Below are 26,405 nucleotides of genomic sequence, written 5' to 3'. Positions count from 1 at the left end.
AATATGCTGACTGAGGTTTTTCTGGATGAACAATGTGGACAAATGCAAACATCTTGAGGTATATTAAACTAAAGTCATTAAAAACATGAGCAATAATTAAAATATCTAAGTGTGATTGCTGTCAGGGATACATACTCATTCATATTCATAATAATAATTATTATTATTAGTGTAATTATTTATATTATTTCGTATATTATTATCATCATTATTATTATTATTATTATTATCATCACTTTCATCATTAATATTATTATTATTATTAAACAGTAGGAGGGAAATTAATATTAATTCAAATTGTACTGTTAACTATCAGGAAGTTCATAATTTGTTAAATTCACTTCAGCACTCATTCATGGTTCATGGTTCATTCATGGTTATGATTATGATTCTCCTGAACAATGTTTCTGATCTGAGATCAGGTTGATTCTCCTCAGCTAAACTAAATATTGCTCTCCCTCCAAGTCCAGGACCTGAGGCATTATGGGAACTGTAGTCCAGCTGTGTGTGTGTGTGTGTGTGTGTGTGTGTGTGTGTGTGTGTGTGTGTGTGTGTGTGTGTGTGTGAGGTTACAGCAATGGTTCAAAATGTAGAAGATCCTGTTTCTGTGAGTTAGCTTAGCTTAGCATAATGACTGGAAACAGAGGGAAACACCTAGACTTGAGGATGTGAAGCTCTCTGATTGGATGGCTCTGACAGTTAATAGGGTCCAATAAGGTCCAACTGGGTCCCACAGGGTCTAACTAAGGTTTACAATTATCTAACAAGGTCTATGATGGTCTAAACTAAGTCCAAACAGGTTTCTAAAGGGTCTGACAGGATCTTATTGTTGTGGTCTAACGGGGTCTATCAGAGTCCTGGAGGGTCTTACGTAGATCCATCAGGTCATGTGTTTCTATATGTCAGCCGCTAAGCATCATGGGAACACAGCGCCAGAGAAGTCGTCTGGTCTCGACTGATAAGCTCCCAAACAAAGAGCCAATCACACGACGGCAGCGCTCCATCTGAGACGACTGTCAGAGAGGAAGCGGGGCTGATGGGACATATGTTAAAGGTCTCCACGGCTTCCTGCCGGCCATGTTCACTCACTGATGACTTCATGTATCTGACCTTTGAACACATTAATGTTTGTTATTATTTAGTTTATGAAACAACAAAGAGAAATCAGGTTCAAGTTTTATTCAAAATATTAAAATCAGATCAGATGCTAACAAGAAATATTCTCCATAAGGAGATTATTATCGTGATCATTATTATTGTTATTATTATTGGCAGTAGTAGTAGTAGTTGTTGTATTACTGCTGTTATTATTATTGGCAGTAGTAGTAGTAGTTGTTGTATTACTGCTGTTATTATCATTACATATTATTATTATCATTACATATTGTTATTATCATTACATATTATTATTATCATTATATATTGTTATTATCATTACATATTATTATTATCATTACATATTGTTATTATCATTACATATTGTTATTATCATTACATATTATTATTATCATTACATATTATTATTATCATTACATATTATTATTATCATTACATATTATTATTATTACATATTATTATTATCATTATATATTATTATTATCATTACATATTATTATTATCATTATATATTATTATTATCATTACATATTATTATTATCATTACATATTATTATTATCATTACATATTATTATTATTACATATTATTATTATCATTACATATTATTATTATTACATATTATTATTATCATTACATATTATTATTATCATTACATATTATTATTATCATTACATATTATTATTATTACATATTATTAGTATTATTACATATTATTATTATCATTATATATTATTATTATCATTACATATTATTATTATCATTACATATTATTATTATCATTACATATTATTATTATCATTACATATTATTATTATTACATATTATTATTATTATTATTACATATTATTATTATCATTACATATTGTTATTATCATTACATATTATTATCATTACATATTATTATTATCATTACATATTGTTATTATCATTACATATTATTATTATCATTATATATTATTATTATCATTATATATTATTATTATCATTACATATTATTATTATCATTACATATTATTATTATCATTACATATTATTATTATCATTACATATTATTATTATCATTACATATTGTTATTATCATTACATATTATTATTATCATTACATATTGTTATTATCATTACATATTATTATCATTACATATTATTATTATCATTACATATTGTTATTATCATTACATATTATTATTATCATTATATATTATTATTATCATTACATATTATTATTATTACATATTATTATTATCATTATATATTATTATCATTACATATTATTATCATTACATATTATTATTATCATTACATATTATTATTATCATTATATATTATTATTATCATTACATATTATTATTATCATTACATATTGTTATTATCATTACATATTATTATTATCATTATATATTATTATTATCGTTATATATTATTATTATCATTACATATTATTATTATCATTACATATTATTATTATCATTACATATTGTTATCATTACATATTGTTATTATCATTACATATTATTATTATCATTACATATTGTTATTATCATTACATATTATTATTATCATTATATATTATTATTATCATTACATATTATTATTATCATTACATATTATTATTATCATTATATATTATTATTATCATTACATATTATTATCATTACATATTATTATTATCATTATATATTATTATTATCATTACATATTATTATTATCATTACATATTGTTATTATCATTACATATTATTATTATCATTATATATGATTATTATCATTATATATTATTATTATCATTACATATTATTATTATCATTACATATTATTATTATCATTATATATTATTATTATCATTACATATTATTATTATCATTACATATTATTATTATCATTACATATTGTTATTATCATTACATATTATTATTATCATTACATATTGTTATTATCATTACATATTATTATTATCATTACATATTATTATTATCATTATATATTATTATTATCATTACATATTGTTATTATCATTACATATTATTATTATCATTACATATTATTATTATCATTACATATTGTTATTATCATTACATATTATTATTATCATTACATATTATTATTATCATTACATATTATTATTATCATTACATATTGTTATTATCATTACATATTGTTATTATCATTACATATTATTATTATCATTACATATTATTATTATCATTATATATTATTATTATCATTACATATTATTATTATCATTACATATTGTTATTATCATTACATATTGTTATTATCATTACATATTATTATTATCATTACATATTATTATTATCATTACATATTATTATTATCATTACATATTATTATTATCATTATATATTATTATTATCATTACATATTATTATTATCATTACATATTATTATTATCATTACATATTATTATTATCATTACATATTATTATTATCATTACATATTATTATTATCATTATATATTAGCAAGGCTAGTTTATTTGTATGCAGATTTCAACAACAAGATAATTCAAAGTGCTTCACATAAAACCATCAAAACATAAGGCAAAAGAAAAGCAGATTTAAAAACAATTAAGAACATTCATTGAAAGGTCATTAAAACGAAAGCAGTGTAAGAAATAAAATTCAGCAGTAAAATGTAGAAATGCAGAAATGTATTAATATCCTTGAATGTGGTTCAATTAAAGGCAGCAAACAGAAAAGTCTTCAATCTGGATTTAAATGACCATATATTATGATTATCATTATTAATAGTTGTATTTTGTGAACATTATTAATAGTTGTAGTAGCAGCATTACTGGTTTATTATCATTATGTATTAATATTATCATAATTGTGATTATTATTATGATTATTAAATAAGCAATTTATTATAAACTAATCTCACTGTAACTTTACAGAGATTATAATCCAATAGTTATGTTTGTTGACTTCACTCCACAATAAAACCTTTAAGACATATAAATAAATATCGATCTGTATTTTTGTAAGTAAAAGTAACTTATTAGTAGTATTCTGTTACAAGTACAGAGACAAATACATGAATAAATAAATAAATAAATAAAGAAGAGGATGCTAGAAATGTAAACGTCCTGGATTACCAAAAAATGATCTTTAAATCACTCAAAGGGTGAAAAGTAAAAATGAGTTTGATGTTCAGCAGAATGGTTTTTATTTATTATAAAATGTATAATTCAGTGTGGCTTTTTAAATAACATGTAAGTTATAACATGTCATTTATAATTTATTATATTGTTTATTATATTATCTATTATCCTATTTATTATCTATTCTAGTATTTGTTACTCGATATGCTGATACATAAACATGTGAGCAGCAATAAACTACTTTAATATTGTCGGGGTACTTTCACCGGCATCCTATTTAGGAGAAGTACACAAAGTACAGCACAGTAAAAGTAGCAGAAAAGAGATATACTCGTGGAAAGTACCTCAGACTATGTGTACTACTGCGGGGCACAATTAAGAACTATGATGGTAAAATAATAATTTAAGGATCTGATCAAATGTTTCCTGTCTCACCAGCGGATCAATCAGGACCTTTGACCTCCTGAGTAGGTCACGAAAAGGCTCCTCATATACATTACACACAATCCCATTAACACTACTTTAAACATCTGGAAACACGGAAGACTGTATATTACTTTAAACATCTGGAGATATTAAAGACGATACTACTTTAAACATCTGGAGACATTAAAGACTTTATACTACTTTAAACATCTGGAGACATTAAAGACTTTATACTACTTTAAACATCTGGAGATATTAAAGACTATACTACTTTAAACATCTGGAAACACGGAAGACTGTATATTACTTTAAACATCTGGAGATATTAAAGACGATACTACTTTAAACATCTGGAGACATTAAAGACTTTATACTACTTTAAACATCTGGAGATATTAAATACTTTATACTACTTTAAACATCTGGAGACATTAAAGACTTTATACTACTTTAAACATCTGGAGATATTAAAGACTATACTACTTTAAACATCTAGAGACATTAAAGACGTTATACTACTTTAAACATCTAGAGACATTAAAGACGTTATACTACTTTAAACATCTGGAAACACGGAAGACTGTATATTACTTTAAACATCTGGAGATATTAAAGACGATACTACTTTAAACATCTAGAGACATTAAAGACGTTATACTACTTTAAACATCTGGAGATATTAAATACTTTATACTACTTTAAACATCTGGAGACATTAAAGACGTTATACTACTTTAAACATCTGGAGACATTAAAGACTATACTACTTTAAACATCTGGAGACATGAAAGACTTTATACAACTTTACACATCTGGAGACATTAAAGACTCTATACTACTTTACACATCTGGAGACATTAAAGACTCTATACTACTTTAAACATCTGGAGACATTAAAGACTCTATACCACTTTAAACATCTGGAGACATTAAAGACTATACTACTTTAAACATCAGGAGATATTAAAGACTCTATACTACTTTAAACATCTGGAGACATTAAATACTTTATACTACTTTAAACATCTGGAGATATTAAAGACTCTATACTACTTTAAACATCTGGAGATATTAAAGACGCTATACTACTTTAAACATCTGGAGACATTAAAGACTCTATACTACTTTAAACATCTGGAGACATTAAAGACTTTATACTTCTTTAAACATCAGGAGATATTAAAGACTCTTTACTACTTTAAACATCTGGAGACATTAAAGACTTTATACTACTTTCAACATCTGGAGATATTAAAGACTATACTACTTTCAACATCTGGAGACATTCAATACTTTATACTACTTTAAACATCTGGAAACATTAAAGACTTTATACTACTTTCAACATCTGGAGACATTAAAGACTTTATCCTACTTTAAACATCTGGAGACATTAAAAACTTTATACTACTTTAAACATCTGGAGACATTAAAGACTTGATACGAATTTTAACATCTGGAGACATTAAAGACGTTATACTACTTTCAACATCTGGCGATATTAAATACTTTATACTACTTTAAACATCTGGAGATATTAAGGACTCTATACTACTTTAAACATCTGGAGATATTAAAGACGTTATACTACTTTAAACATCTGGAGATATTAAAGACTCCATACTACTTTCAACATCTGGAGACATAAAATACTTTATACTACTTTAAACATCTGGAGATATTAAAGACTATACTACTTTAAACATCTGGCGATATTAAAGACTATACTACTTTAAACATCTGGAGACATTAAAGACTTTATACTGCTTTAAACATCTGGATATATTAAAGACTCAATACTACTTTCAACATCTGGATACATTAAATACTTTATACTACTTTAAACATCTGGAGACATTAAAGACTCTATACTACTTTAAACATCTGGAGACATTAAAGACTTTACACTACTTTAAACATCTGGAGACATTAAAGACTATACTACTTTAAACATCTGGAGATATTAAAGACTATCCTACTTTAAACATCTGGAGATATTAAAGACTATCCTACTTCAAACATCTGGAGACAGACTTTATACTACTTTAAACATCTGGAGATATTAAAGATCTGGAGACATTAAAGACATTATACTACAATAAACATCTGGAGACATTAAATACTTTATACTACTTTAAACATCTGGAGATCTCTCTCTCCTCATGTCTCCCCCCTCCCTATCATAAAGACTTACATCAGGACGTTGACCTTAGGTGTCAGAGTGTGTGTGTTTACATGCATGGACACACACTGTGTGTGTGTGTGTGTGTGTGTGTGTGTGTGTGTGTGTGTGTGTGGGTGTGTGTGTGCAGTAGACCGTGCCAGCAGCGAGCTGTGTTACCCACAATGCACTGGGCTCTCTGGCTCTACCCAGAGTCCATCTGTGCTCTGTGTGACCGCTCGTCCTCAAACGCAAATGTCTCGTCGATCAATCAGATGTTTAAACTCTTTATTCACAATAAATACTTCTTCCTTGACTCAGCCAATACAAAGAAAAGTCATCACTCCGATATCTCAGCCTGTTACGAGCTCTTGAATGCACCACGAGTCAGCAGTCTGAGCCTCATTTACTCAGCAGTGAGACGAACGAATCGTACTGATCAGGCTGAACATTCACAGGAAGCTATGTGTACGAATTACACAGTAAAGAATCGTATCATTTTATTATCAACAATAATATTACAGTGATCTTACAGTACAACAGAGTACCTGAACAAGTAGTGAACAGAGTACCTGAACAGGTAGAGAACAGAGTACCTGAACAAGTAGAGAACAGAGTACCTGAGCAGGTAGCGAACAGAGTACATGAACAAGTAGAGAACAGAGTACCTGAGCAGGTGGTGAACAGAGTACCTGAGCAAGTAGAGAACAGAGTACTACAAAAAATAAACATTTAAGACGCTTTAAGTAACAGTGAGGAGGATATCGTTTGATGAACTCAGCTCAAACTACATCGTACAAACAGAGGAGACAAGTTACATCAAACCTGACACACACACACACACACACACACACACACACACACACACACACACACACACACACACACACACACTCTTCTTTCTTTATTTCTTCGGGTCTACAAATAAACGGTCAGACTGCCGTCGACGCCAGAGGGACAAACCGAGGAAATAAAGAGAGGAGGTTGAGAAAGAAGGAAGACGGCTTTGGGGCATGGTAATGGACAGAGAGGGAGGAGGAGGAGGAGGAGCAGGAGGAAGATGAAGCATAAAGCAGGGAGGATTACCGGAGTGGAGAGAAAGGTGATGAGGAGAGGAAGGACAGAGGAGGGTGAGGGAGGTGAAAAGGGATGAAGACATTATATGTTCCTACCTGATCCCACTGAGCACGCTCAGTAGAGAAACTCATTTATTAATCATACGACTGTTTTAAACTTTTCAAATGTTGTTCGATACTAATTATTATTTTTTTATCGGTGAAGCAATGTGACAAAATAAAACACATAACGTGACATAAACATGACAGACAGAAACATGAAGCAGTTATGATGTATGCAATGATATGATAGAGACGACAGTTAGATTACTGCTGCATCAAACTCTAATAATAAAAACCTTTAAGAATAAAATATTAAAGACCGATCGATCCACAACCATCGTGATGAGAAAAATGATTTTTTTGTTCTTTTTATCAGCTTATAAAGTCGTTCTTAATTCTGCCCTTAATGTGTGCAAACAGAAACCAGCCGACATCAGCATGTAAACGTCACACACACACACACCTACAGACACACCTACACACACAGACACACATAAACAGACACACACACACACACACACACACACACACACACCTACACACACACCTACACACACAGACACACACACACACACGCACACACAAAGATGGGAGGAAGTATGGGGGGTTGTCTGGATAGATATTGATACCTAACAGTAATCATTTCTTCGATTTATTCTTACTTTTTAATTTTCTTGTTGTTTGAGTGGACTTTAAAACTTAAAGTATCCGATGAAAATCATCAAACCAGCTTCATATTAAGTTGAGTTATTAATCGATTCATAGAGATGAAAGATTCAAAGGTTAACACATATAAACACTTTGAGGTTATTCAATATTTGCATGCCAAAATGACCCAAAAACAAATGAGGTTTGGAGTTCCTCACGGCTCCATCCTGGGTCCTCTCCAGCAGCTCTTCCTGTTTTTGACCTTTTCTAATTCATTTTTAAGATGATGTGCATACTTCAAATCTGTGTTTGAATGCTTTCGAACTATTATGAAAGAAGGTTAAATGTTGAAAAAGAGAATCGAAACAAACTGAAAAAGCAAGAAGATGCAACAAAACATCCTCCGTGTGTTTGAGTGTTTCCTAAAACACTGGTTAGATTGCAGCAGCAGGTCACGTGACTGAGCTTCAGTGGAGTATTGATCAGTATTGATGAAGCATCACAGCTGTGTTACACAATCAGTGCTGTAGGTTTAAAGCCCTGAATCTGTTTTTAAAGAAGGTTTGGAGGTCTATGTAGAACATTTGTTTCACTTTCAAGAATATAAAAAGTTTATAATTTTACACAAATATCGAATTTTCGTATTATCTGTGAAATCTGGAAACTGTGATGTAAAAAAATACTCAGTCAGGTCAGAAAGGATTCATTTGTAAATGTACTTACATATATTCCAGGCCCCGTTCCTCGTAGTGGTTCACTCAGTCGATCAAATGTCCGATTAGCAGCTTAAACTAACATCTACACTAAGATGTTTGCCATATTTTGCCATAGTAGCTTAGCATGTTAGCATGCTAACACCAGTTAACTAGCAGTAAACACAGTTGAGGCTGATTGAATGTTATTACAGTTCATCAGTCACAATCCATCCCATCATAATTTTGGAGATATGACCGAACATATCGACCTGCTACATGAAAGGTCCTCTCAGGTTCATCCTCTGGGAACCTCGAGCATCTGAATCTCAATCAACAATCTGTTGTTTTTTTCTCAATATTTGACTCAAATAAAACGTCTTTCAGCAAAATAAAGCAGGATGAAGATAAACAACGTGTTTAAACTCTGTAGTGTTCGTGGTGAGATTCACCTCTCGAACTGGGTCACCTGATTCTGCAGCCATTAACTAATTAAATGTTTTAACATCATGAAGGTTTTAGGACTAAATTATAGATATTTGTAAAGTATAAATTATTAATGTACAGACTCACTTTGAGAGAACAGGAAGTGAGTTTTATTAGAACCGTGTATTTAGGTGTGTGTGTGTGTGTGTATGTATGTAAATGTGTGTGTGTTTTTTCAGGCTGCAGGTGAGCATGACCTAAATCTTACTCTCTCATAAATGTGACACAGATCTGAACAGTTAAAGTCACAGTTTGTACTTTAAACCAGTTTGGGCGTTTTTCCCGTCAGTGTTCAGTGTGACCTCACTGGTGCAGTGTGACCTCACTGGTCAATTCATCAGGTGACTTTAACCCTCAGTAGGTTCAAATGTTTTCAAAATGTTCTTTTATTTTATCTAAATACAGCAGAACCATGAGCTTCATTCATATATAAAAATGTCTCGAGTCATTCAAAACAAGTACACGTCTAGTTCTAGTTCACTGGAGGCTCGGCCAAGTCATTCAACACAAGTCTTGAGTCATTTCAAAAACATCTTCAAGTCATTCAAACCAGGGTTCGACCCATCGAAGGTAAGTCAAAGGTTAAAACAAGTCCAAGTCAATTTAAGTTGTTTGAAAAAAGTCAAAGACTCAAGTCAAGTCTGGAAACAGTTACAAGTTTCAAGCTATTTGAATGGTACCGAGTGATCTGAAACAAGTCCGACTGTGGTCTCAAGTCCAAGTCCAGTCTCAAGTTTGATTCATTCGAGACCAGTAAAAGTCATTGAAACCAAGTCTAAGACCAGTACAAGTAATTAGAACCAGGTCTAAGACCAGTACAAGTCATTGAAACCAAGTCGAAGACCAGTACAAGTAATTAGAACCAGGTCTAAGACCAGTACAAGTCATTAAAACCAAGTCTAAGACCAGTACAAGTCATTAAAACCAGGTCTAAGACCAGTACAAGTCATTAAAACCAAGTCTAAGACCAGTACAAGTCATTAAAATCAGGTCTAAGACCAGTACAAGGCATTAAAACCAAGTCTAAGACCAGTACAAGTCATTAAAACCAGGTCTAAGACCAGTACAAGTAATTAGAACCAGGTCTAAGACCAGTACAAGTCATTAAAACCAAGTCTAAGACCAGTACAAGTCATTAAAACTAGGTCTAAGACCAGTACAAGTCATTAAAACCAAGTCTAAGACCAGTACAAGTCATTAAAATCAGGTCTAAGACCAGTACAAGGCATTAAAACCAAGTCTAAGACCAGTACAAGTCATTAAAACCAAGTCTAAGACCAGTACAAGTCATTAAAACCAGGTCTAAGACCAGTACAAGTCATTAAAACCAAGTCTAAGACCAGTACAAGTCATTAAAACCAGGTCTAAGACCAGTACAAGTCATTGAAACCAAGTCTAAGACCAGTACAAGTCATTAAAACCAAGTCTAAGACCAGGACAAGTAATTAAAACCAAGTCTAAGACCAGTACAAGTCATTAAAACCAAGTCTAAGACCAGTACAAGTCATTGAAACCAAGTCTAAGACCAGTACAAGTCATTAAAACCAAGTCTAAGACCAGTACAAGTAATTAGAACCAGGTCTAAGACCAGTACAAGTCATTAAAACCAAGTCTAAGACCAGTACACGTCATTAAAACCAAGTCTAAGACCAGTACAAGTCATTAAAACCAAGTCTAAGACCAGTACAAGTCATTAAAACCAGGTCTAAGCCCAGTACAAGTCATTGAAACCAAGTCTAAGACCAGTACAAGTCATTAAAACCAAGTCTAAGACCAGTACAAGTCATTAAAACCAGGTCTAAGACCAGTACAAGTCATTAAAACCAAGTCTAAGACCAGGACAAGTCATTAAAATCAGGTCTAAGACCAGTACAAGGCATTAAAACCAAGTCTAAGACCAGTACAAGTCATTAAAACCAAGTCTAAGACCAGTACAAGTCATTAAAACCAGGTCTAAGACCAGTACAAGTCATTAAAACCAAGTCTAAGACCAGTACAAGTCATTAAAACCAGGTCTAAGCCCAGTACAAGTCATTGAAACCAAGTCTAAGACCAGTACAAGTCATTAAAACCAAGTCTAAGACCAGTACAAGTCATTAAAACCAAGTCTAAGACCAGTACAAGTCATTAAAACCAAGTCTAAGACCAGTACAAGTAATTAGAACCAGGTCTAAGACCAGTACAAGTCATTAAAACCAAGTCTAAGACCAGTACACGTCATTAAAACCAAGTCTAAGACCAGTACAAGTCATTAAAACCAAGTCTAAGACCAGTACAAGTAATTAGAACCAGGTCTAAGACCAGTACAAGTCATTAAAACCAAGTCTAAGACCAGTACAAGTCATTAAAACCAAGTCTAAGACCAGTACAAGTCATTAAAACCAAGTCTAAGACCAGTACAAGTCATTAAAACCAAGTCTAAGACCAGGACAAGTAATTAAAACCAGGTCTAAGACCAGTACAAGTCATTAAAACCAAGTCTAAGACCAGTACAAGTCATTAAAACCAAGTCTAAGACCAGTACAAGTCATTAAAACCAAGTCTAAGACCAGTACAAGTCATTAAAACCAGGTCTAAGACCAGTACAAGTCATTAAAACCAAGTCTAAGACCAGTACAAGTCATTAAAACCAGGTCTAAGCCCAGTACAAGTCATTGAAACCAAGTCTAAGACCAGTACAAGTCATTAAAACCAAGTCTAAGACCAGTACAAGTCATTAAAACCAAGTCTAAGACCAGTACAAGTCATTAAAACCAAGTCTAAGACCAGTACAAGTAATTAGAACCAGGTCTAAGACCAGTACAAGTCATTAAAACCAAGTCTAAGACCAGTACACGTCATTAAAACCAAGTCTAAGACCAGTACAAGTCATTAAAACCAAGTCTAAGACCAGTACAAGTAATTAGAACCAGGTCTAAGACCAGTACAAGTCATTAAAACCAAGTCTAAGACCAGTACAAGTCATTAAAACCAAGTCTAAGACCAGTACAAGTCATTAAAACCAAGTCTAAGACCAGTACAAGTCATTAAAACCAAGTCTAAGACCAGGACAAGTAATTAAAACCAGGTCTAAGACCAGTACAAGTCATTAAAACCAAGTCTAAGACCAGTACAAGTCATTAAAACCAAGTCTAAGACCAGTACAAGTCATTAAAACCAGGTCTAAGACCAGTACAAGTCATTAAAACCAAGTCTAAGACCAGTACAAGTCATTAAAACCAGGTCTAAGCCCAGTACAAGTCATTGAAACCAAGTCTAAGACCAGTACAAGTCATTAAAACCAAGTCTAAGACCAGGACAAGTAATTAAAACCAAGTCTAAGACCAGTACAAGTCATTAAAACCAAGTCTAAGACCAGTACAAGTCATTGAAACCAAGTCTAAGACCAGTACAAGTCATTAAAACCAAGTCTAAGACCAGTACAAGTCATTGAAACCAAGTCTAAGACCAGTACAAGTAATTAGAACCAGGTCTAAGACCAGTACAAGTCATTAAAACCAAGTCAGATTTAAAATAATAAATAAAAAGCCCATCCTGTTTAATGTAACTGTAAATGTAATGTAAAAACAAGCTGCTCTCTGATTGGTCCAACTAATAAATTAATATTCACAAGTTTTGAGTGAATAAAATGAATCAGCTTCAGAGGTTCAGAGGAAGACGAGGATGTTTGCTGCTCAGTGAGCTGTGGAGGGGGGGAGGGGCACATCTATAATACATGAGCGCACACACACACAGATAAAACACACACAGAAGAGAGCCGGGACGGTTTCAAGGCCATTAATTGGAGATGCTGCAATAAATCACATGACCAGCCTCCCACTGACCGATCTGTGCACACACACACACACACACACACACACACACACACACACACACACACACACACACACACACACACACACACACACACACACACACACACAGGATTGTTTTCAGTCAGCAGATACTGCAGGCTCAATACTACGTAGGAGTGTGTTAGAGTGGAAAATAAAACCTGACTGGATTTTTGGAAAGAACATTTAGCTTTATGTTTACTATTATATAGATTATGTAATATACACACATGTATATATGTATATGTGTGTATATATAAGTGTGTGTATGTGTGTGTGTGTATGTGTGTGTTTCTATATATGTGTGTGTTTCTATATATGTGTGTGTGTGTGTGTGCTTGTGTGTTTCTATATATGTGTGTGTGTGTGTGTGTGTGTGTGTGTGCTTGTGTGTTTCTATATATGTGTGTGTGTGTGTGTGTGTGCATAGATATATAAGTTAAGATAGACTTTATTGTCCCGAAGGAAATTTGTCCCGGAAACATACATACAGTGTACAGTGTCTGCTGTTAAAAAACAATACAATACAAATAACATATTGCATACATACATTACATACACAGACTGTCGCCAGTCCACATACCCGCACACACAGTACCTACAGTACTTACAAAGACTGCCACCGGCCAACAAACACATTTCACACTGCCCATTGTACAACGCACCAGTAGAGTATAGATAGATAGAGAGATAGATAGAACTGGTTATCTGTGGAGGTGATGAAGTCCTGTATTCTGTCCAGCAGAATTCTTTCTAGGACTTTTGACAGGACGCTGGTCAAAGCAATGGGCCTGTAATTCTCTAGGCTACATACTTTACCAGCTTTGTTTTTAATGACTGGCACAAAGAGAACAGACAGCATTGAGTCTGGTAACAAGCCGTGAATCATGAAGCCAGTAAAACAAACAGCGAGGAGAGGAGCTAACCTCGGACTAGCATCTTGAAGGTGTTCAGCAGTAATATGGTCTAAGCCACTTGCTCTGCCTTCAGACAGTTTATTTATAGCTTGGTGCACCTCATATGATGTAATTGCCATTGACTCATGTATAGTTAAGATATTAAAATAAATACAATTGGAGATAAAACCAGCAGGTACCAGCAATACCATCAAGCACCATGTCAACATCATCAACAGCAATACTATCAAGCACCACATCAACATCATCAACAGCAATACCATCAATCACCATGTCAACATCATCAACAGCAATACTATCAAGCACCATGTCAACATCATCAACAGCAATACCATCAAGCACCACGTCAACATCATCAACATCAATACTATCAAGCACCACATCAACATCATCAACATCAATACTATCAAGCACCACGTCAACATCATCAACAGCAATACCATCAAGCACCACGTCAACATCATCAACAGCAATACTATCAAGCACCACATCAACATCATCAACATCAATACTATCAAGCACCACGTCAACATCATCAACAGCAATACCATCAAGCACCACGTCAACATCATCAACAGCAATACCATCAAGCACCACGTAAACATCATCAACATCAATACTATCAAGCACCACGTCAACATCATCAACAGCAATACCATCAAGCACCACGTCAACATCATCAACAGCAATACCATCAAGCACCACGTCAACATCATCAACATCAATACTATCAAGCACCACGTCAACATCATCAACAGCAATACCATCAAGCACCACGTCAACATCATCAACATCAATACTATCAAGCACCACGTCAACATCATCAACAGCAATACCATCAAGCAGCATGTCAACATCATCAACAGCAATACCATCAAGCACCACGTCAACATCATCAACAGCAATACCATCAAGCACCACATCAACATCATCAACATCAATACTATCAAGCACCACGTCAACATCAACAGCAATACTATCAAGCACCACGTCAACATCATCAACAGCAATACTATCAAGCACCACGTCAACATCATCAACAGCAATACCATCAAGCACCATGTCAACATCATCAACATCAATACTATCAAGCGCCACATCAACATCATCAACATCAATACTATCAAGCACCACGTCAACATCATCAACAGCAATACCATCAAGCACCACGTCAACATCATCAACAGCAATACTATCAAGCACCACATCAACATCATCAACAGCAATACCATCAAGCACCACGTCAACATCATCAACAGCAATACCATCAAGCACCACGTCAACATCATCAACAGCAATACCATCAAGCACCACGTCAACATCATCAACAGCAATACTATCAAGCACCACGTCAACATCATCAACAGCAATACCATCAAGCACCACGTCAACATCATCAACAGAAATACCATCAAGCACCACGTCAACATCATCAACAGCAATACCATCAAGCACCACGTCAACATCATCAACAGCAATACCATCAAGCAGCATGTCAACATCATCAACAGCAATACCATCAAGCACCACGTCAACATCATCAACAGCAATACCATCAAGCAGCATGTCAACATCATCAACAGCAATACCATCAAGCACCACGTCAACATCATCAACAGCAATACCATCAAGCACCACATCAACATCATCAACATCAATACTATCAAGCACCACGTCAACATCATCAACATCAATACTATCAAGCACCACATCAACATCAACAGCAATACTATCAAGCACCATGTCAACATCATCAACAGCAATACCATCAAGCACCACATCAACATCATCAACAGCAATACTATCAAGCACCATGTCAACATCATCAACAGCAATACCATCAAGCACCACGTCAACATCATCAACAGCAATACTATCAAGCACCACGTCAACATCATCAACATCAATACTATCAAGCACCACGTCAACATCATCAACAGCAATACTATCAAGCACCACGTCAACATCATCAACAGCAATACCATCAAGCACCACGTCAACATCATCAACAGCAATACCATCAAGCACCACGTCAACATCATCAACAGCAATACTATCAAGCACCACGTCAACATCATCAACAGCAATACCATCAAGCACCACGTCAACATCATCAACAGCAATACTATCAAGCACCACGTCAACATCATCAACAGCAATACTATCAAGCACCACGTCAACATCATCAACAGCAATACCATCAAGCACCACGTCAACATCATCAACATCAATACTATCAAGCACCACGTCAACATCATCAACAGCAATACCATCAAGCACCACGTCAACATCATCAACAGCAATACTATCAAGCACCACGTCAACATCATCAACAGCAATACTATCAAGCACCACGTCAACATCATCAACAGCAATACCATCAAGCACCACATCAACATCATCAACATCAATACTATCAAGCACCACATCAACATCATCAACATCAATACTATCAAGCACCACGTCAACATCATCAACAGCAATACTATCAAGCACCACGTCAACATCATCAACAGCAATACTATCAAGCACCACGTCAACATCAACAGCAATACTATCAAGCACCACGTCAACATCATCAACAGCAATACTATCAAGCACCACGTCAACATCATCAACAGCAATACTATCATGCACCACATCAACATCATCAACAGCAATACTATCAAGCACCACATCAACATCATCAACACCAATACCATCAAGCACCACGTCAACATCATCAACAGCAATACCATCAAGCACCACGTCAACATCATCAACAGCAATACCATCAAGCACCACGTCAACATCATCAACAGCAATACTATCAAGCACCACGTCAACATCATCAACAGCAATACCATCAAGCACCACGTCAACATCATCAACATCAATACTATCAAGCACCACGTCAACATCATCAACAGCAATACCATCAAGCACCACGTCAACATCATCAACAGCAATACCATCAAGCACCACGTCAACATCATCAACATCAATACTATCAAGCACCACGTCAACATCATCAACAGCAATACCATCAAGCACCACGTCAACATCATCAACAGCAATACCATCAAGCACCACGTCAACATCATCAACAGCAATACTATCAAGCACCACGTCAACATCATCAACAGCAATACCATCAAGCACCACGTCAACATCATCAACATCAATACTATCAAGCACCACGTCAACATCATCAACAGCAATACCATCAAGCACCACGTCAACATCATCAACAGCAATACCATCAAGCACCACGTCAACATCATCAACAGCAATACCATCAAGCACCACGTCAACATCATCAACAGCAATACCATCAAGCACCACGTCAACATTATCAACAGCAATACCATCAAGCAGCACGTCAACATCATCAACAGCAATACCATCAAGCACCACGTCAACATCATCAACAGCAATACTATCAAGCACCACGTCAACATCATCAACAGCAATACCATCAAGCACCACGTCAACATCATCAACATCAATACTATCAAGCACCACGTCAACATCATCAACAGCAATACCATCAAGCACCACGTCAACATCATCAACAGCAATACCATCAAGCACCACATCAACATCATCAACAGCAATACTATCAAGCACCACATCAACATCATCAACAGCAATACTATCAAGCACCACGTCAACATCATCAACAGCAATATCATCAAGCACCACGTCAACATCATCAACAGCAATACTATCAAGCACCACGTCAACATCATCAACAGCAATACCATCAAGCACCACGTCAACATCATCAACATCAATACTATCAAGCACCACGTCAACATCATCAACAGCAATACCATCAAGCACCACGTCAACATCATCAACAGCAATACCATCAAGCAGCATGTCAACATCATCAACAGCAATACTATCAAGCACCACGTCAACATCATCAACATCAATACTATCAAGCACCACGTCAACATCATCAACAGCAATACCATCAAGCACCACGTCAACATCATCAACAGCAATACCATCAAGCACCACGTCAACATCATCAACAGCAATACCATCAAGCAGCATGTCAACATCATCAACAGCAATACCATCAAGCACCACATCAACATCATCAACATCAATACTATCAAGCACCACGTCAACATCATCAACATCAATACTATCAAGCACCACGTCAACATCAACAGCAATACTATCAAGCACCATGTCAACATCATCAACAGCAATACTATCAAGCACCACATCAACATCATCAACAGCAATACTATCAAGCACCACGTCAACATCATCAACAGCAATACTATCAAGCACCACGTCAACATCATCAACAGCAATACTATCAAGCACCACGTCAACATCATCAACAGCAATACTATCAAGCATCACGTCAACATCATCAACAGCAATACTATCAAGCACCATGTCAACATCATCAACAGCAATACCATCAAGCACCACGTCAACATCATCAACAGCAATACTATCAAGCATCACGTCAACATCATCAACAGCAATACTATCAAGCACCATGTCAACATCATCAACAGCAATACCATCAAGCACCACGTCAACATCATCAACAGCAATACTATCAAGCACCACATCAACATCATCAACAGCAATACTATCAAGCACCACATCAACATCATCAACAGCAATACTATCAAGCACCACGTCAACATCATCAACAGCAATACTATCAAGCACCATGTCAACATCATCAACAGCAATACCATCAAGCAGCACGTCAACATCATCAACAGCAATACCATCAAGCACCACATCAACATCATCAACAGCAATACTATCAAGCATCACGTCAACATCATCAACAGCAATACTATCAAGCACCATGTCAACATCATCAACAGCAATACCATCAAGCATCACGTCAACATCATCAACATCAATACTATCAAGCATCACGTCAACATCATCAACAGCAATACTATCAAGCACCATGTCAACATCATCAACAGCAATACCATCAAGCAGCACGTCAACATCATCAACAGCAATACCATCAAGCACCACATCAACATCATCAACAGCAATACTATCAAGCATCACGTCAACATCATCAACAGCAATACTATCAAGCACCATGTCAACATCATCAACAGCAATACCATCAAGCATCACGTCAACATCATCAACAGCAATACTATCAAGCACCATGTCAACATCATCAACAGCAATACTATCAAGCACCACGTCAACATCATCAACAGCAATACCATCAAGCACCACGTCAACATCATCAACAGCAATACCATCAAGCACCACGTCAACATCATCAACAGCAATACTATCAAGCACCACGTCAACATCATCAACAGCAATACTATCAAGCACCACATCAACATCATCAACAGCAATACCATCAAGCACCACGTCAACATCATCAACAGCAATACTATCAAGCACCACATCAACATCATCAACATCAATACTATCAAGCACCACATCAACATCATCAACAGCAATACTATCAAGCACCACGTCAACATCCTCAACAGCAATACCATCAAGCACCACGTCAACATCATCAACAGCAATACTATCAAGCACCATGTCAACATCATCAACAGCAATACTATCAAGCACCACATCAACATCATCAACAGCAATACTATCAAGCACCACGTCAACATCATCAACATCAATACTATCAAGCACCACGTCAACATCATCAACATCAATACTATCAAGCACCACGTCAACATCATCAACAGCAATACCATCAAGCACCACATCAACATCATCAACATCAATACTATCAAGCACCACGTCAACATCATCAACAGCAATACTATCAAGCACCACATCAACATCATCAACATCAATACTATCAAGCACCACGTCAACATCATCAACATCAATACTATCAAGCACCACATCAACATCATCAACAGCAATACTATCAAGCACCACATCAACATCATCAACATCAATACTATCAAGCACCACGTCAACATCATCAACAGCAATACCATCAAGCACCACGTCAACATCATCAACAGCAATACTATCAAGCACCACGTCAACATCATCAACAGCAATACTATCAAGCACCACGTCAACATCATCAACAGCAATACTATCAAGCACCACGTCAACATCATCAACAGCAATACTATCAAGCACCACGTCAACATCCTCAACAGCAATACCATCAAGCACCACGTCAACATCATCAACAGCAATACTATCAAGCACCATGTCAACATCATCAACAGCAATACTATCAAGCACCACATCAACATCATCAACAGCAATACTATCAAGCACCACGTCAACATCATCAACATCAATACTATCAAGCACCACGTCAACATCATCAACATCAATACTATCAAGCACCACGTCAACATCATCAACAGCAATACCATCAAGCACCACATCAACATCATCAACATCAATACTATCAAGCACCACGTCAACATCATCAACAGCAATACTATCAAGCACCACATCAACATCATCAACATCAATACTATCAAGCACCACGTCAACATCATCAACATCAATACTATCAAGCACCACATCAACATCATCAACAGCAATACTATCAAGCACCACATCAACATCATCAACATCAATACTATCAAGCACCACGTCAACATCATCAACAGCAATACCATCAAGCACCACGTCAACATCATCAACAGCAATACTATCAAGCACCACGTCAACATCATCAACAGCAATACTATCAAGCACCACGTCACATTCAGCAGAGAAGTCATCATCGTCAAACTGCTTGTAAAAAACATTCAGCTCATTTGATTTTGCCAGTTCATCTACAACATATCATGATTTTTTTGTGGGTTTCATGTTGGTGGCAGTTTTCATGGAGTTCCATCGTTTTGTAGAGTTCATTGCCTCCCTATGGTGGTCCCGAGCTTCTTTCAGCCTCTGGTTCAACTCCTTTTGTACATGTGTGTGTGTGCTTGTGTGTTTATATATGTGTGTGTGTGCTTGTGTGTTTATATATGTGTGTGAGTGTGTGTGTGTGTGTGTGTGTGCTTGTGTGTTTATATATATGTGTGTGTGTGTGTGTGCTTGTGTGTTTATATATTTGTGTGTGTGTGTGTGTGTGCTTGTGTGTGTGAGTGTGTGTGTGTATGCTTGTATGTGTGTGCTTGTGTGTGTGTGTGTGTGTGTGTGTGTGTGCATGTGTAACAGGACGAAATGGAGAATCTAATCCGACCACAAATCAAATCTAAATCAACTGCATCTCACCTCCAACTGAAAGATTTGGAGCTGAAAACGTTTAGAGAAGCAAGAATATGAATAGTTCAAATGACGCCGGAAAACAATAGAAAAGAAGAGAGAACAATAGAGATGAGCAGAGAACAGCAGAGATCAGCAGAGATGAGAATACTGTGGATGTTAAAGCAGTAATGGAGGCTTTGCCCTTGACTTGGCTGAAGGATGTCCAACGGCACACACACACACACACACACACACTCTCACACACACACTCACACACACACACACACACACACACTCACACACACACACACACACACACACACACACACACACACACACTCTCACACACACACTCACACACACACACACACACTCACACACACACACACACACACACACACACACACACACACACACACACACACTGATGAGCTAGCTATCATCAGCATCAAGCCTGCAGCCAGAAACAACTGTTTTGATGTACTTGTACCTCCCACCTCATAATACTCGTACTAGTACTTCAACACCGGACTGACCAACCAGGAGCTTCGTTGAGCCAACAGTCAGTGTGATTGGTCAACTCCCACAATGCATTGCACCAAGAAAACTAATTAAGAATTGGTGATAAAACAACTCGAACAAACCTTTTTAAAAGTAAAGGCAAAGTAACTTTTCACCAGATGTCGGTAACAACCCAGACGAATAGGTTCATAGATGAAGTTATGTGTAATAACATGGAATCCACCGGGGACAGTACTGAACACGCTCACTGAAATATATGTAATACTTTGTACAGAAGCCTTTGTTGTGATGACAGCTTCCTGTTTGGAGACACTAGCGCATGCATTGCTTTTGACCCATTCTTCCACACAAACAGACTTCACATGTTGAAGGTTCCGTGTTCCTCTTCTATAAACTCTGATCTTTGGTTCTTTCATAGATGTTCTATTGCAGGGGTCTTCAACTAAAATTCCAAAAGGTCCAGATTGAGAAAATCTCCTCGGGCAAAGGTCCGGAACATTACAATAATATCTAACCCCATTGCCATATATATATAAATATATATATATATATATATATATATATATATATATATATATATATATATATATATATATATATATATATATATATATATATATATATATATATATATATATATAAATATATATATATATATATTCAAGAAGTCTAGTAGTAACAATGTCTCTGTGTAGTCAACAACTGTCAAATCAAATAAAGAAAGTACACTTCAATTATATTTTAACAAATTATTATTCTCAATTTTCAAACTGGATGGATTATAAATAATACATAGAAATACATAAATAAATGTTCCTCTCATTTCAAGTGCAAGAATGTCTGCATTAAAGAATAACTGACAACAGAAATCTTTTCAAAAATGTGTATCTTAAAATAAAGTAATTCATTTCAGAAAAACTCATGTCACTGAATTGTCCTGCAGCTTTAAATGTGAAGTGATGTCAATCAAAAAAGTCACAATATTATATTTTGTCTTCTAAAAAGAGCAATCAGTGAGCATGGACTTCATGGTCCTGAAAGTGCAGACACCAAACAGTGGTTTCAGTCGAGGAAACAGCTGCTGTGTGTTAAAACGGTTTCCTTTAAGGCAAAAAGTGTGGACCAAGGAATATCTGAAAAGAAGACTTAAAGCGCCTTCCTGTTTTGTTTCAGGAAGTGACCAAGACTCGGATGATGACTGGCGCCTTTTCATTGTCTCCGTTGTGTATTGTTGCCAGCTCAGCTGGAGGAGGGCGGGGCTGTTGGAGCAGAAATGACCAGCATGCATTGCCTGTTTGGTCAGAGCACTCTCACAGATCACGGCGATGGATCTGTCAGACGGTTCTCTTTGTCTGCAGACAAATAAATTGACATGGCAACTTTGTTCGTTCGTCAGACTGTTTTATTTGATATTGACTGAAAACCTTCACTTTCTTCTCCCGACTAGTCTCACTGGTTTCAGAGAAAGAAATAAAGCTGCTAGAAGGGCCCAGACCATCAGCTGACTAGAATCCAAGTGGAAATCTATGAAAGAACTAAAGATCAGAGTTCATAGAAGAGGAACACGGAAGACTGTTTGTGTGGAAGAATGGGCCAAAGCCACACCTGAGCAATGCGTATCGACCCGCTGTACACAAAACATAGGATTTACTACATAATGTACTCTTTGTATTGCTAACAAAGCAAGTAGCAAACACAGCAGCTGCAAGGTGAGCGAGCTGGCTCACAGATGCTGCGTCTCCTCTCCTCAGTGTAACTTTATTTTGAAAGGGTCAGACAACAGGAAGTGTCCGATCGCTGCCGTCAAGGTGCCCTTGAGCAAGTCACTAGTGAGAGAGATGAGATGTTAGCAGCAGGTGTGTGTGTGTGTGTCTGTGTGTGTGTTCTGGGTAAACAAAGTCAGACAAACACTAAACCAAACAGACCCGCCCACCTGGTGCCTCCAGGAGGACAAAACAAACACTCTGTGCTGCTCTGTGATTGGTCCATCTGTTTAAATGGCAAACCTGGCAAATCAATACATTTTAGATCTGATTATTAGTTTTTGTTGACAGCAAATAAAACAATTCCGGATTTTAAATCAAGCCGACCTGGAGCCGGTCGCGGCGCACCGCCACGGAGGAAATGCGCCCGGCGGGGCCAGCCGAACGGGGGAGAGGTCCCGCGAGGGGATCCCCACGCACCCACCGACGTCCCAATACCCGCCGAGTTGAATCCCTCGCGCAGACTGCGCGGGCCCCACCCGTTGACCTCTCAACGGTTTCACGCCCTCTTGAACTCTCTCTTCAAAGTTCTTTTCAACTTTTGTTTAAAAGCTCGTTTTTACTATTGAAAATGACAAATCTAACTCCCGTCTCCTAACTGTGTGTAAACCAGTTTAAACGAGATATAAAACATTAGCTACGATAGCTTCCTCCATTTTCGATAATTGTTTTCCAGCTGCTGTTTATCTCCGTGAACCGACTCTAAATAAATCCCATGATGCTCAAGCGTTCATTCACATTTTCTTTAAATTTGGTTAATATTTACGTTACATTTGGAAGGAAACCTAGCTTCTGTTTTACAGTTACACTGCCACTGAACGTGATGGACTTTAGCTAGCTAGTTAGCGTAGCCCGCGGTCGCTCCGCCTGGCACTTTCTGTTAGCAGTGTAGCATGAAAGCATGATGGAATTAGCAAGCTAGCTAGGAAGTCGCTAAATGAATACAACAAATTTGCTCCATCCACACACGTTCTTTTTTCCCCTTCAGGGTTCCGCCTCCTGTGCTGTGATTGGCTAATATTATTGTGCTGTGATTGGCTAATACTACTGTGGTATGATTGGCTAGTACTACTGTGGTGTGATTGGCTAGTACTACTGTGGTGTGATTGGCTAGTACTTCTGTGGTGTGATTGGCTAATACTACTGTGGTATGATTGGCTAGTACTACTGTGGTGTGATTGGCTAGTACTACTGTGGTGTGATTGGCTAGTACTACTGTGGTGTGATTGGCTAGTACTACTGTGCTGTGATTGGCTAGTACTACTGTGGTATGATTGGCTAGTACTACTGTGCTGTGATTAGCTAGTACTACTGTGCTGTGATTGGCTAGTACTAATGTGCTGTGATTGGCTAGTACTACTGTGCTGTGATTGGCTAGTACTTCTGTGGTGTGATTGGCTAATACTACTGTGGTATGATTGGCTAGTACTACTGTGGTGTGATTTGCTAGTACTACTGTGGTGTGATTGGCTAGTACTACTGTGGTGTGATTGGCTAGTACTACTGTGCTGTGATTGGCTAGTACTACTGTGGTATGATTGGCTAGTACTACTGTGCTGTGATTAGCTAGTACTACTGTGCTGTGATTGGCTAGTACTAATGTGCTGTGATTGGCTAGTACTAATGTGCTGTGATTGGCTAGTACTACTGTGATGTGATTGGCTAGTACTACTGTGCTGTGATTGGGTAGTACTACTATGCTATGATTGGCTAGTACTACTGTTCTGTGATTGGGTAGTACTACTATGCTATGATTGGCTAGTACTACTGTGATGTGATTGGCTAGTACTACTGTTCTGTGATTGGGTAGTACTACTGTGCTATGATTGGCTAGTACTACTGTGATGTGATTGGCTAGTACTACTGTTCTGTGATTGGGTAGTACTACTGTGCTATGATTGGCTAGTACTACTGTTCTGTGATTGGCTAGTACTACTGTGCTGTGATTGGCCAGTACTACTGTTCTGTGATTAGCTCATACTATTGTGCTGTGATTGGCCAGTACTACTGTTCTGTGATTGGCTAGTACTACTGTGCTGTGATTGGCCAGTACTACTGTTCTGTGATTGGCCAGTACTACTGTGCTGTGATTGGCCAGTACTACTGTTCTGTGATTGGCAAGTACTACTGTTCTGTGATTGGCTAGTACTACTGTGCTGTGATTGGCCAGTACTACTGTGCTGTGATTGGCTAGTACTACTGTGCTGTGATTGGCCAGTACTACTGTGCTGTGATTGACTAGTACTACTGTGCTGTGATTGGCTAGTACTACTGTGCTGTGATTGGCTAGTACTACTGTGCTGTGATTGGCCAGTACTACTGTTCTGTGATTGGCAAGTACTACTGTTCTGTGATTGGCTAGTACTACTGTGCTGTGATTGGCCAGTACTACTGTGCTGTGATT

General features: G+C 36.3%; 1 protein-coding gene across 1 annotated transcript in view; it reads right to left on the bottom strand.

Moving 5' to 3' along the window:
* The window catches only part of stx1b (syntaxin 1B), a 69,165-nt gene that overhangs the window by 37,773 nt on the left and 4,987 nt on the right, over positions 1 to 26,405 (bottom strand). The gene's annotated exons all lie outside the window — the stretch shown is intronic.

Source organism: Melanostigma gelatinosum (assembly GCF_949748355.1).
Source record: "Melanostigma gelatinosum genome assembly, chromosome: 13".
Lineage (NCBI taxonomy): Eukaryota > Metazoa > Chordata > Actinopteri > Perciformes > Zoarcidae > Melanostigma > Melanostigma gelatinosum.
This window is presented reverse-complemented; position numbering and strand designations above follow the sequence as displayed.